The 13,218-nt window shown below is 43.4% G+C and overlaps 1 long non-coding RNA gene across 1 annotated transcript in view; it reads right to left on the reverse strand.

Moving 5' to 3' along the window:
- LOC118970872 (uncharacterized) overlaps positions 1–13,218 on the reverse strand; it is a 29,697-nt gene that overhangs the window by 16,337 nt on the left and 142 nt on the right. The gene's annotated exons all lie outside the window — the stretch shown is intronic.

Below are 13,218 nucleotides of genomic sequence, written 5' to 3' on the forward strand. Positions count from 1 at the left end.
ACAAGGAGGAACAGCTGAACCAGCGCAAGGAAGGACCTCACGGACGCGCGTGGATGGCCCGGCGCAGAGGCTAAAACTAGGCCCCGAAGCCAACCAGACTGAGGTCCGAATTCCAGCTCTTCCCCTTCTGAGTTACAATTTCATCATCCATAAAATCGGTATTAAAATCATATGTTATGTCATAGCATTCTTGTATCTGCCCATTCTAATAACACGGCCTTGGGCTATCAGCTGTTGAGTTAAATAGACCAGAAGATCTAGTTTCTTCCAATTCTAAAAATCCTGTTTGTGTTGCTTCACATGTTGCTCTATTCCTTCTCTTGGTTCCTTCCTTAGATTTACAAGAGAAAAGGATGCTAAGTACTACTGTTTATGGACTGCCTTTTAGGTTTTCCATTGATTGAAGTTTCCCTCTCCCCCTAAACTCCTGACCCTCACAGGCCCGTAGGCAAGAGCCAGTGACAGCCTTCTAACAACTCTCCCAAGAGCTAACCTGCTGTCTTCTGGGGAGGGGTTACTCCTAACACGGAAGGGGAAGCCTAAGATCCTTTTCAGTCTATCAGAAACACGAGCTCCTAGTTTTCCAGGTCATAAAACATCAGACAAGGTAACTGTACTCAGCAATGGTTTAAATCTCACTACAGAACTGCGATCATGTCTAGGTTATTTTACTTACAAATATGGCACTTTTTAAGGAGATTTCAAAGTGGAATCAAACAATTGAAAGGGTATTTTAAAACATTTTAAAAATGAGGATCATTGAGCTTGGTAAGACATGGCAGAAGGCAAACAATGATAGTCTTCAGACTGGAAAGATTTTTGCAGAACAGTCACGATTTTGAGTCTCAGGTATGGAACAATCAGACCCCCCTTTTGAGCACTCGGTGTTACCTATTCGCACCTGTTACTTTTCCTTAGGACCTTTTGCACAAAATAGACTGATTTCCTCACCTGTAGTTTTCTTGGTCTATACATTAACTAACACTTACTGGCCTCTGTGCAAGGGTGTTCATGGTGAAACGTGATTCCTAATCTGCTTCTGTCTCACAGCATTGTGAAATGCAAAGGTAATTACAAGGAATGTGGATGTGTAAGCCGTGAGCTGAGCTCGCACCTGAAAGCCCGCCATTCCACAGCCAGAAGGACTCCTGGCAGTGCCATTTCTAGCCCTGAAAGGGGAGCTGGGGCAGGGGCCTCCCGCAGGACCCCGTCCCCCTTGTCTTAGGAGAGGGCTGCCTGGGCCACACCTAAGAACACTCGTGTCTTTTTACACAGGCTCATGTACCTGTCATATCGGAAAAGCAGAAAAAGGAATGAGTGCTTCCGTTTCATCTCTTTAGGGGCCTAGAAGTTGGCAAAATCCCCACAGTCCCCACAGGTTGGAGGGAAGAGCTGACGGTGCTCAGAGGTGGCTGCAGGATGGAGCTATCGTAATGAAGTGCATAAAATGTGTCAGCCTTTGCCAAAAATGTTATGCACATTATTGCTTCCAATCCATAAAACTAATCCAACCAATAAAACTTCATGAAGGAGACAGTAATGTCACATATTACAGATAAGAAAGCTGCAACTCAAGATGGCTAAGGAACATGCTCAAAGCCACAGCCAGGAAGAACCAAGCTGCAATTCGAAACTGTGTTTGTCTTACTCCAAAGCCCGTATCTTAGCCACACTGTCAGACTCCCCTGATTCAGAGGGACCCTTAGGAGGCCTGCCAGAGCAGGACAACGGCCACAGGGGTCAGCACGCACCAGCTCTCCCAGAGAGGAAGGACACGGCTACCATGACTTCTAACGGCAAAGGAGAGATTGAAAAACCAGTGCTGAAGCCCCGTGCAAAATCCAAACTGTGGGGAAGCGGATCAGGGTGAAGACTTAAGGCCCCCAGGACTGAGATCTCGGATCAGAGGGGAGCATGCAGCGGCCTAGGCCCAGCATTGTGGAGTGCAAGATCCAGGCTGATTCCAGGCTCGAGCCAACTATGTAAAGACAGGAATAGAGCTAAGTTGGGACCTGTTTGGATTGATGTCAGCATCACAGAATCTTTGTAAGGTAGAGGGTATCCCCAAAGCAGTAACACTGAGCAGAACCTACTCATTATCCCAGGACGGGGGCTATGTGTGCTCTGCTCTACACCTTAAGTTGCATTCATATGTGGGTGAATGTGGCTACGTCTGTGTGTTTCGCTCTCAGAGCAAGGCACGGTTCTCTGTGTGCCCTTTAGCGTACAAAGAGGGCTTGGTCCTCTGCAGAGCCTGCGTAGTTCTAATAGAGCTGATATAACTATAAAGAAAATGACATTTATAATGATCTGCACCCTGTGGGGTAAAGGTACAAACCATGCAAATGAACATATATACACACAAAGTCAAATGCCAGAGCACTGGACACCCTGCCCAACGGTGGCGTCCACTGCCTCCCCCCTCAGCCTTTGTATGATTTCAGTTCTGAGCCCTAGGCCTCTGGATGCCGTGTCTCCTGCCAATAGGATTCCACTTATACCCTGAGTGCTTTCAACTGGAGGTAATGCTGAACAATACCCTCTGCTCAGTAGGTTGACTTGAACTGAAGCGTGAACCAGAATATCCTTTTATCCAAAGCAGTGCACCTGCGGGAACAAAGCAGGTTTTGTTCCTCATCTGAACAAACAGCTCCTGCAAAAATGATTTATTCTTGTGTTGAGTTTTTTTTTGTTTTTTTTTCTTTTGGTTTATAAACATAACATTATCTTTCTTTCTTAAAGCAGAAGTTTCTTTAAGTCAAAACCACTGCAGCTAGTATGGTGCAAAGATATAGGCTTAAGATGGACTTTGGATACAAAGTTACCTCTGAGTTCTCTCTCTCTCTGTCTAGTCCAGGACAAGGAAGCAATAAATCCAGAAATTCAACTGTCCAACATGAGCTGATTTTGAATAATATGATTATTTTTAGTCACAATGCTTTAGTCTTATAGATAGATGATGTTTCCCATTTCTGTCCCATAAGCTGCTTTATATGATTTTACATCAGTTAACTGATCAACAAGTAAATAGGTGAGCACTTTCTAACTATACAGCACTGTAAAGAACATGTTATTCACCCTCATTTATTACTGGCAGAAACTGCCAATTCCTATAAAAGTTATAGACACATATTCCCTGACCAGCAATTGAGTTTCTAGGAATTCATACTATAAATGCATTAGCACATATGTAAAGTGGCATGTGTAAGATTATTCATGCAGCTGTATTTATAACAGCTAAAGATGGGTGCTATTGGTAATCAATAATGGTTAAATAAATAATTGGTTGAATAAATTAAGTTACAGCTTTTCACAAGACTAAAAAAAAATGAGGGTACTTTTCCTGTACGGGCTAGAAACTTTGCCAAGATATAATGTTAAATGAAAAAAATATGTAGAATAGTCTACATACGTGTTATTATTAATGTTACATGTATTTGAGGAGATGTGCAAAAAGAAAAAAAAGAACCTGATAATGATTGTCTTCTGGAAGAAAACTAGACTTATCTTTAAATACCTCAAATTTGATGCATAGGCTTTTGACACTAATCCCAATTTTATGATGACCAAATGGCTAAGACTACAGCTCACAGTATGTATTAGATAAAGAATTATTTTCTAGTGAAAGGTAATACAGGTTTTATTTCTATTCATTTATCTTTTATATATTTTTTACATGTGGGAAACCCCAATTTACTTTCCAATTTTCCACCCAATTGCCAATTTATCCAGCCTTTGAATGGCTTCCAGGTCCTTTCCATCTTGGGCAGAATCCAAGGGGATTGTAAAAGAAATCATCCCCTCCCTGTCTGCATATGTGTCCTGGCAGTACTGCTTGGAACAGTACTTTGTAAAGTCAATGTAAATGCTGTTTTAAGTGTTGAAATGTGATGGGAAACAGATTGCCTGAGAGAAAACAAGGCTTCAAGTAAGAAGAGTAGGCAAAAGAAAAGAAATATGAGAGAACTCAGAAAAGGACAAGAAAAATCAAGGATTTCCTGAAGTGAGAAGGATTACATGTGGGCATTAAGAACCCAAAAAGCCATTAAAAACTAGTTTTAAAATATTCCTCTGGGAGGAGTCAGGGCAGATTCACCACGGCAGGGGTTGGCTTCTTTGTACTTCGTTCCGAAGTGCAGGGTGTTTCCTCTTAAAATGGAGTGTGTATACCCCATGGAGGATGTGAATTTATACAACAGTATACAGAAGAAAAAATCTCAATTTTTATATTTTTAGTTCAATTTGTGGGTGTATTATTATGTACATAATCTATCCCCTCCAGAGTACTTATTTCACACACATACACTGAGATGTTAGATGCTCAAGCCTTCTTTGGGGGACATGACCAAACAGTTTGGAGACCACTGGGCCACTGGGCCAGGTTAAGAATGGGAGACACCCAATGGGAAGAGTCATGCTTCTTGGGCACCCACGATTCCTGACTGAAGGTGGGAGAAGAATGTATCAGAATAAGACATCAGACGTTTTAGGAGGTCCGGAACAGATTCTAACCCGAGAAGAATTCTATGGTTTTGATTGTAACTTAGTAAACTACACATACTTATGTCCTGAAAAACCCACCTAGAACAGGTTTTCTGGGTTTTGTTTTGTTTTGTTGGTATTCTGTATTTTGTTTTTACCCTAAGCAATCAGTCCCATCCTGGCGGGGACTTGGGATCCAGGATTGCAGGAAAAAGATCAAAGGGACAAGAGGTATAATCTGGAAATTGTAGCCCCAGAGGAAGAACCATATTTTACGTCCGCCTCATATTTTACGATTCATTTGATTTAACAAGAAATCATGACTGTTGGAAGGGGCCACGGCTGGAACCACTGTGTCCCAGTGATGAGGGAGATAAGAAAGCTGGGATCAGCCGCTGACATCCACGCTGCTCGAGTGCGTCCACAACCAGCTCTCGGCCCCCGGAAGATGGACATGAAACACGAGGGCACTGAGGTCGGGCCCTTACACTCACCCTATTCACCTCTCAGCACACTCCCACCGCTTGCTTGCCAGGAGAACCGGCCTCGAAAAGAAGGCCTCCAAGAGCGTCAGGGAGGAGAGGACCGTCTTCAATAACTGGTGCTGGAAAAACTGGACCCCTGTCTTCTGCCAGTACGCAAACACCAACTCCAAATGGGTTAACAACTTTAATATAAGACCTAAAGCCATACAACTCCTTGAAGAAACATAGGGGTTGAGCTCCTTGACATCAGTCTTGGCAATGATTTTTTTGGCTTTGATACCCAAAAGCAACAAAGGCAAAAATGAACATGGGGGACGACATCAGGCTGAAAGCTTCCGCATAGTGAAGAAAATTATGAACACAATGAAAAGTCAGCCCATGGAAAGGGAAAAGCATTTGCAAGCCACACACTTAATACAGGATTAGGATCCAAAATATACAAGGAACTCACACAACTCAATAGCAAAAAAACAAATAACCTGATTTAAAAAATGGGCACAGGATCTAAATAGGCATTTTTTTCAAAGAAGACATACAGACAGCCAACAGGTACGTGAAAGGTGCCCACAGCACCGGTCATCAGGGAAATGCAAATAAAAACCACAGTGAGCTACTGCCTGACACCTGTTAGGATGGCTATTCATCAGAAAGATAAGAGAGAATGCTGGTGATGGTGTGGAGAAAAGGGGACTCGTGTGCACTGTTGGTGGGAATGTAAACTGGGTCAGCCACTATGGAAAACAGTACAGAGATTTCTAGAAAAAATAAGAATAAAACTGCCCTATGACCCAGCAGTCCCATTTCTGGGTACATGTCCAAAGAGAAGCCATTATCTTGAACAGTTATGTGTACCCCCCACATTCACAGCAGCGCTGTTCACAACAGACAATGCATGGAAACTCCCTAAGTGTTCATGGACAGATGAATGTATAAACAAAATGTGGTGGACACACACACACACACACACACACACACACACACACACACTGGAATATGATTCAGACTTTTAAAAGAATGAAATCCTGTCACACATGACAACCTGGGTGAATCCGGAGGGCACTGTGCTAAGTGAACGAAGCCAGGCAGGGAGAGACAAATACCACATGGCATCCCTTTGGCTGTAACCAAAAAAAAAAAAAGTCAAACTCATAGAAACAAGAGTAAAAAAGTGGTTGCTAGGGGCTGGGAGTGGGGGAAATAGGGAGATGTTGGTGACAAGGTACAAACTCTCAGTTATAAGATGAATTGGTTCTGAGGATCTAATGTATTACACGGTGACTGCAGCTGATAGCACTGTATTGTATAACTTGAAATTTTTTAAGAAAGCAGAACTTATATAATATATTCTCACCAAAAAAACAAAGAAAGGAAGGGAGGGCAGGAGACAGGAAGGAAGGAAGATAGGTGGCCTCTACCTCACATCACCTCCACATCTCTCGAGTATATGTGGTAATATAGGTTGGAGGAACCCACTTACGTTTAGAACCCTACAGGAGATTTTGGGACATAGAGCTTTTCGCTTACTAGCCCCTGCAGCACAGAAAGGCATACAGAGTTAGAAATAAGTGTTGATAGAAAATAATTAGCACAAATGGCACCAGGCTTTGAGAGTCAGATGTGGTCATCTCACTGCAAGCCTGAGCTTGTCAGCAACACCTCAGCATGTAAGCTCCCAGCAAACTAGAAGCTATTTAAGGGCAAACACCACCTGTCTTCCTATCAGTTAAATTCCCAGAATCTAAGACAGGTCCAGTACATATCTTGAATGAAAAACTACTTAAAGGTCTGTGTAGAGTAACTAAGAAGATGTTCTTTGTTATCAGAAAGATCGGGATTCAAGCACTCATGTCTTCTTGTCTGTGAACTAGATAAAAATAATGAAATTTCTCTCAAGGGTTTTGGTGAGAATTAAATTAGGCAGGTAAAACACTGCAATGCCCAGCAGAGAGCATACAATAATGACTGTTGTTATTATTGGTATTATTGCTATTTTCCCTGCCCATTACATCTAACTCGACATTTGGGATCTCCTGGCCAGTTATCACCATCATCCAGGTCAGACGGCTGCATCTCCCTCCCTTCCCTGAACAGTGGCTGGGTGAACATTACCAAGGTTCTCCTTGCAGATCTTCTGTGTAAATTCCAAGTTCCAACTCATCAATAGTATCACTGACCTATTTGTATAGAGATATACTTTAGATCTTCTATATCTTAGTTTTATAAGATCAATTCCTACTGTGTTAGAAGCCAGTCACTTCAAACACCAAAACAGTTTATATGAAGAAAATACGGCTTTAAACGATAGTTCTTTAATTACTGGTGAGCCTGAGCATTTTCTAAAATGTTTAATGGCCTTAGGCTGTGTGCGTGAAATCTGTTTATCCATTTACCTATTGGAGTATTAGACTTTTCATTGATTACTAAGCACTCTATATATGTGAGATATATTCTATGGGTCAGTTTCTTGTATGCATTACAATTTTTTTTTTATCATTCTATTTTTTTACAAACAGAAATGCTTATTCTCTCCATGTACAGGTCCACCATTTTTCATTTTACAGAATTCTTTCCCACCTCAGTATGAAATAGGTATATTTTTGTTTCTGATTTTACCTAATATTTTATAACCATGATTGTAATGACTATAATATATACCAGGAAAGCTTATATCATGATATATTCACTCCCCTATCTTTGGATATTTAGTTTTTCCCAACACTATACTATTTTAAATAACCCGATATTCTTCTTTGTACCTTTCTTTTCCCATAAGATCAAGACCAAAAAATTAAACACTTCATTGTTGTTTGTACATGTTGCCATTGCAGTATAGACTTACTGATTTCAATGTCCTGGCTCTGTATGCCCATCCACCTCACCTTATTTTAACTATTAAAAAGTCACTTTACTAAGGAAAATCAATTCATACCCAAGAATCCTCCACAAAACATATTAAAACCTCAACCCAAATTTTTTTTTTGGCTAACTAGTTTTCCGGGGTAGAAACCTTAGAGTGACTGTATAGTTTATATTCAAAACAGGACACTTGAGAATAAAAAGGGCCATGTTAAGCATCAGGCTGAGATAAGAGCCATCCAAACCAGGGCGTATGGTCACCTACTTACCAGGCACATTCTCAAATGTTCAGTGTGAAATAACATTAGCAGTCCATTGGAAAGAAAGGCCTCTCGATTGGTGATAACGCGCAATGTGTTTAGTCACAATATAATACCAACGAAAGTATCCCTGACTGCTGCTCGCCTAACTCTTCCCTAAAGTCCGTGCTTGAAGAAGAGTTAAGTGAGATGCATATTGGGAAGAGCGGGGCCGGTATCCCAGATTTCCTCTAGTTACAGGCAAAATAGCTACAGCATACAGAGGAGCCCTTCTCATGTGCTTTCTCTGTTAGTAAGGCCTCTCCTCCTCTCCGGTTTGGCCTCCCAGCCACGGGCAGCTGTGAATGAATGAAATCACCAGGGACCAAAACTGCTTGGGTCTGAGCACAGCTGCTTGGGCCTTGGTTGAACATTTTTGCAAACATGACCCATGTTTCTCATTGGTTAGGCATCCCTTGCTAAATATTTGTTTTCAATTGTTGTTAGCCATGTAGACATTGACTTAAGCTGACTTCTACTACTTAAGCAAATCAATAGAGGAGGAGGGGACAGGTGAACACATGTTCAACCTCCTCTCTAGGACGGCACTTAAATAGTGAAGATAAAGAAACAATAAATGTGACCTTTGCCTAGTGACTGGATGCCGAGGCATCTCAGGATGTCAACGCCATGTGGGATTTTGGAGATAAGCTAATCTAGCCCCTTTATCGGTAAAATGGCAACAGTGAGGCCTAGAGTGTTGTGACTCATCTAAAAAGGGCAGCTCGTAGAGGAGGTGCTGAGACGCTGACCGGGTCTATGACACCCAGCCCAGTGCCATTTGCACCACAACTCAGAGCCACATTTGGTGGCTGTGACGATGAAGGAGGTCATGTTTGACTTTTCTGTTTGGGGCAAGTAAATGCAAGGTGTTTATACCCATTATCATGTTACAGAAGAGTGGTTAGGGAGATGTTTCCAGAATTGTTACTTGGCAGAAAACTGGCCATACAGTGTCTACAACAGAACCACATAAAGCCTATACTGGAGACACTGAAAAGAAGACAAAAATCGATTGGGTCAAAGTGGAAATGCTCTACAGAACACAGACGGCTTGTTGCTCTCCTCCCGTGGGGATACGAACTCAGCTGCCCTGATGGACGGACAGCGATGAGCTGGCAAAGCGCTCGGGCATGCGTCAGAGACACCAGAAAGCTGCTGAGCTCACTTGAGAAACAGCAAAGTTCCAAAATTATCTTGTCTGAAGTCACTCTCTTTTTGAACTAAGCTTTTCAACATACAACCACAATCGGCGTCTTTAAGATTAAGATTGTGTTTCTAGGAGACAAGCCTGCTTTTCTCACCACATGGCAAACAGGCAGCTCCTGAAGCATGTTTCTGGCGAAGGGCTGACGAAACAAAATGGACTGTACAACCCATCACCAAACTCAGCAGAAATGGAGGGAACTGGGAACGAGTTACTTGAGGGAAGCAACCCAGTGCAGCATTTGTGAAGGAAGACACAGCTGCAGGTGACGGTTTGAATGCTGTGGCCCAGGATCCCTTTAATCTTGCACCTTCAACACCACCCTTCCACAAGGGGCGTCCTTCACCTGTCATCCTCTCCACAGCCCCACCCTCACCTGCAAGTTCCTGACAGCTTCCTCCAGGCACTGACACACGGAATTTACTACCAGCCTACAGGGTAAATATTACCCAGGCGTATGGCTATGGGACCCGGTGCATATAGTCAAGGCAACTGTCGGTCCTACGGGTTATTCCACTGACTACAAAAGCAGCTTAAAAGAAAGAACAGTTGTACGGATCCTTCTCTGAACATAGAAAGAAACTGCACATTTAGTAACAGGTTTTCTGGTGTTTTGGTCTAATATCATCTTACAGAAGATAATCTTTTCTAAAAAGTGCTCAGATGCTAACATGACCAGCAGCTCAAAAAGCATCAGAGCCACCCCGATGAGAGGATGTAGACGAGGTTTCAGGGCACTTGGCTTCCATAAATTTATACTTTCAATGAAAAATTTAACGGCCTTTCCCTTCTTGTGAGGAAAGTGAGCCGTATTGATTTCACATGTTAATAGATTTTGGAGGCACAGTGAGGCTGGATGGTCAAAGCATCTTTGAACCTTCTCGGAAGGATTTGCTTGGAGTGAAAGGGGAGCAAGTGGCCTGTAGGCAAGGATGGGCAGGGCGGGGGGATTCTTCAGGATTTATGGTGTGGATTTCAAGAATATCAGCAACAGTGAAGCCGTGCGAGAGGATGAGACTGAGGCAAACGGATCAGTCGTTACCCAAAGACAACAAAGGTTTGAAACCAGCCTTTAGAAATTATTATTTTCCCAAGTAGTGGGAAATAGGAGAATCATGGAAATACTTCATTTGAGACCAAGGCCAACACCAAATCCCTGAAGTGACTTGCAATTTGGATTCCTTGTTCCCATCCTCTCCCTTTTACATCCAGAAGAAACTTATACCTCCAGTCTCCAAGAGGGGCCAAAAAAAAAAAACACAGGTAGAAATAATATTTTGTCATGATTATAGTGACAGAACCCCCCAGACTCCCGTCTACTGTCATTTCGCTGTGACCCTCAGATAGCTCGTATTTCAGCCCAGCCAGGTCTCTGCCGTAATCTGAGTATGTACCTGCTACAGATACAGAATTAAGTAATATGTACCTGTACAGATACAGAAACACTTTGTTCAGAATTAAGTAGGTCTGCCTAACTTTAAACTGTTGGTTTTATAACCTTTGAGAGAACAGTTAAAATACTATTCTTCTTCACTCTTTTTGTGCCTTTTTGAATGCTATTATAATCGTTTATAAATATAATAGCAATTTGAAAACTAAACTATGTAAAATAGGAATCCTTTCAAAGTAAATGTTTATGTGATATTTTGTTGCAGGAAAGGGTAATCGTGAAACAGATGTGCCCCTAATTCAAGGTCACCTAACCCTCAAGTTACCACGGTTGAGATAAGCCATATTTTCTAAAATACTTAACACTGTTCATTCACTTTAAGCAAAAAAACCCCAGCAAGAATCACCTTGTGCACCTTTTCTACCCCACCCTCAAGCTATGGGTCCAGTCTCATAAAATTTTAGACATGTATCTAATTCCAAAGGTTTAAAGGACCTTCTTTTGCTATCATTTGGACAAAGCCCACTTTTCCTGCTACACCAAGACAAACTATTAAAGGGGAAGAACTGCTGCTGTCATTGAGTTGCTGTCAAGTCTCCCGTAACACCTGTCCTGAAACTGCCTTCTGTACCTGACTTTGCTGTTTATGAAACACGAGACTTAAGAAGCAGTCAAGCAGAACTCAAATCTGTTTCTTAAAGAACCTTATAGTAGATTCTCCTCTCAGTAACTTTGTATTTCATCAACCACAAAAGTCCTCCTCCATTCAGCACCTGCAATCAAGTAATGCTCCCACAGGTACACCCTTGCCTCGGGGAGGTGTGCTTTCCTGGAATGTGGGTAAACCACAGCAGGAAGTCCTGCTCCCTGGTGTAAAATTACTAACATACCTTTAAAAGCTGCAGATAGTTACCTGTCATACTAACCAGAAACCTCAAAAATGAAAGATAGTCCTTTAAAATATTCAAGTTTAGGTACTAAAAAAGAAAGCACCATATACTCCGTGCGCGGGAGAATTTCCTGCTTACACGTACTGGAAGATGTCCCTGATTTAAGTGGCGTGAAATAAGGCTGCAGGTCAACAGGTTACAACTGCAAAGTTGAAGATATTTTGAATAGCAACATAAACGTTATAGCACAGCCTGCTTGTTTTCTTCAGCATCTGGGATTATGTGTCACAGACTGTTGAGTAAGTATATAAAAATCCTATCAAAGTTACGGTTTGGCAAGGAGAAACTCACTTCCCTGATAATTTCACATGCAAAGAAACTAATTTGTAAAATTGTGTTTCATTTTGTTAAACGACTCTATAATGTGAAGCAATGGAAAGGTCCTGTAAGGAATGGTTGGGGCACTCCAGATGCCCGGCTCAGGACCCAGATGCCCAGTTCAGGACCGAGGCACTGAGTCGCCCAGTTGGTGAATATATCGGCTGCTGATGGTTCGCAGATGACTTCTTCTCCTGCAACTCGCCCTCTGCCAAAGCCCTGCCCGAGGTTGTGCCTCCTCTCCAGGGGCACCCGCATTTAATGACTGGGCAATAACAGGGCACAAAGGCCTGCCCCCTTGTTTCAATTCAGGATGCCTCTGAGAGGAAATGCCCGCTCCAGAGCGCGCTGGGGGATTGTCCGAGGCCTCTGGGAACCTGTTCAACTTCTTCTGCCCACCCTGCTTCCACCAGGACATTACAGATACTGTTCTGAAGAGCAAACCCTAATAATCCTTCTGCACACAGATCTCTGACTCGAGTCCGCTTCCCGGGGAACTCGAGGTCAGCCAGCTGGCACTGAAAGTGGTCCTGGAAATGAGTCTAAAATGTGGCTTTGAGGCGGGATCCCCCGCCAGCCAGCTGCCAGCGAGACGCCCGTCCCCGGTGACCGGAGCACGGAGAGCACCCGGCGCGCTGCGGCAGCGGGATCACTAATCTGAATCCACTAATCACGTCCGCGTCCCACCTGGTTGCCTGTAACTCTAAATAAATAAATAAAACATAAGGCTCTTTCTGCGTTTAACTCACTGTACCGAACGCTCTCCCGCTGTAGCCTGGGCAGGACTGCCGCCTCCTGGAGGAGCGAAGAAACGGCGGGGACGCCGCCGCCGGCCACGTGGGGAATCTGCCCTGCGGAAGGGCGGCCGTCGGGGCGCCCACTCCCCCTCTCTCCGCAAGTTAGACCGACTCCTAACCCCTCGCAGCCTCTGCAATAAGTTTTTGCATAGGACCAAGACTTCAAAGAACCTGTGCCTCCCAATTTTTTAAGTGAAAATTTAGACAAAGTTAACATTTGTACGGAGCTTGTGCCAATCTCTTTGATTCTTAATGTTCACCACAGCCCTGTGAGGTAGGAGCTATCACCGTAAACACGGCCACGTTCCGGATGAGGAAAGTAAATCTTAGGGGACTTAAGGCAGCTGGACGCGAGGAGGAACCCCCCCACCCCACCCCGCGGGCAGTGAGGACGCCAGCACCCGCCGGGTCACCCATCCCGCCGCTCCCGCCCG

The sequence above is a fragment of the Manis javanica genome, chromosome 15, assembly GCF_040802235.1.
Source record: "Manis javanica isolate MJ-LG chromosome 15, MJ_LKY, whole genome shotgun sequence".
NCBI lineage: Eukaryota > Metazoa > Chordata > Mammalia > Pholidota > Manidae > Manis > Manis javanica.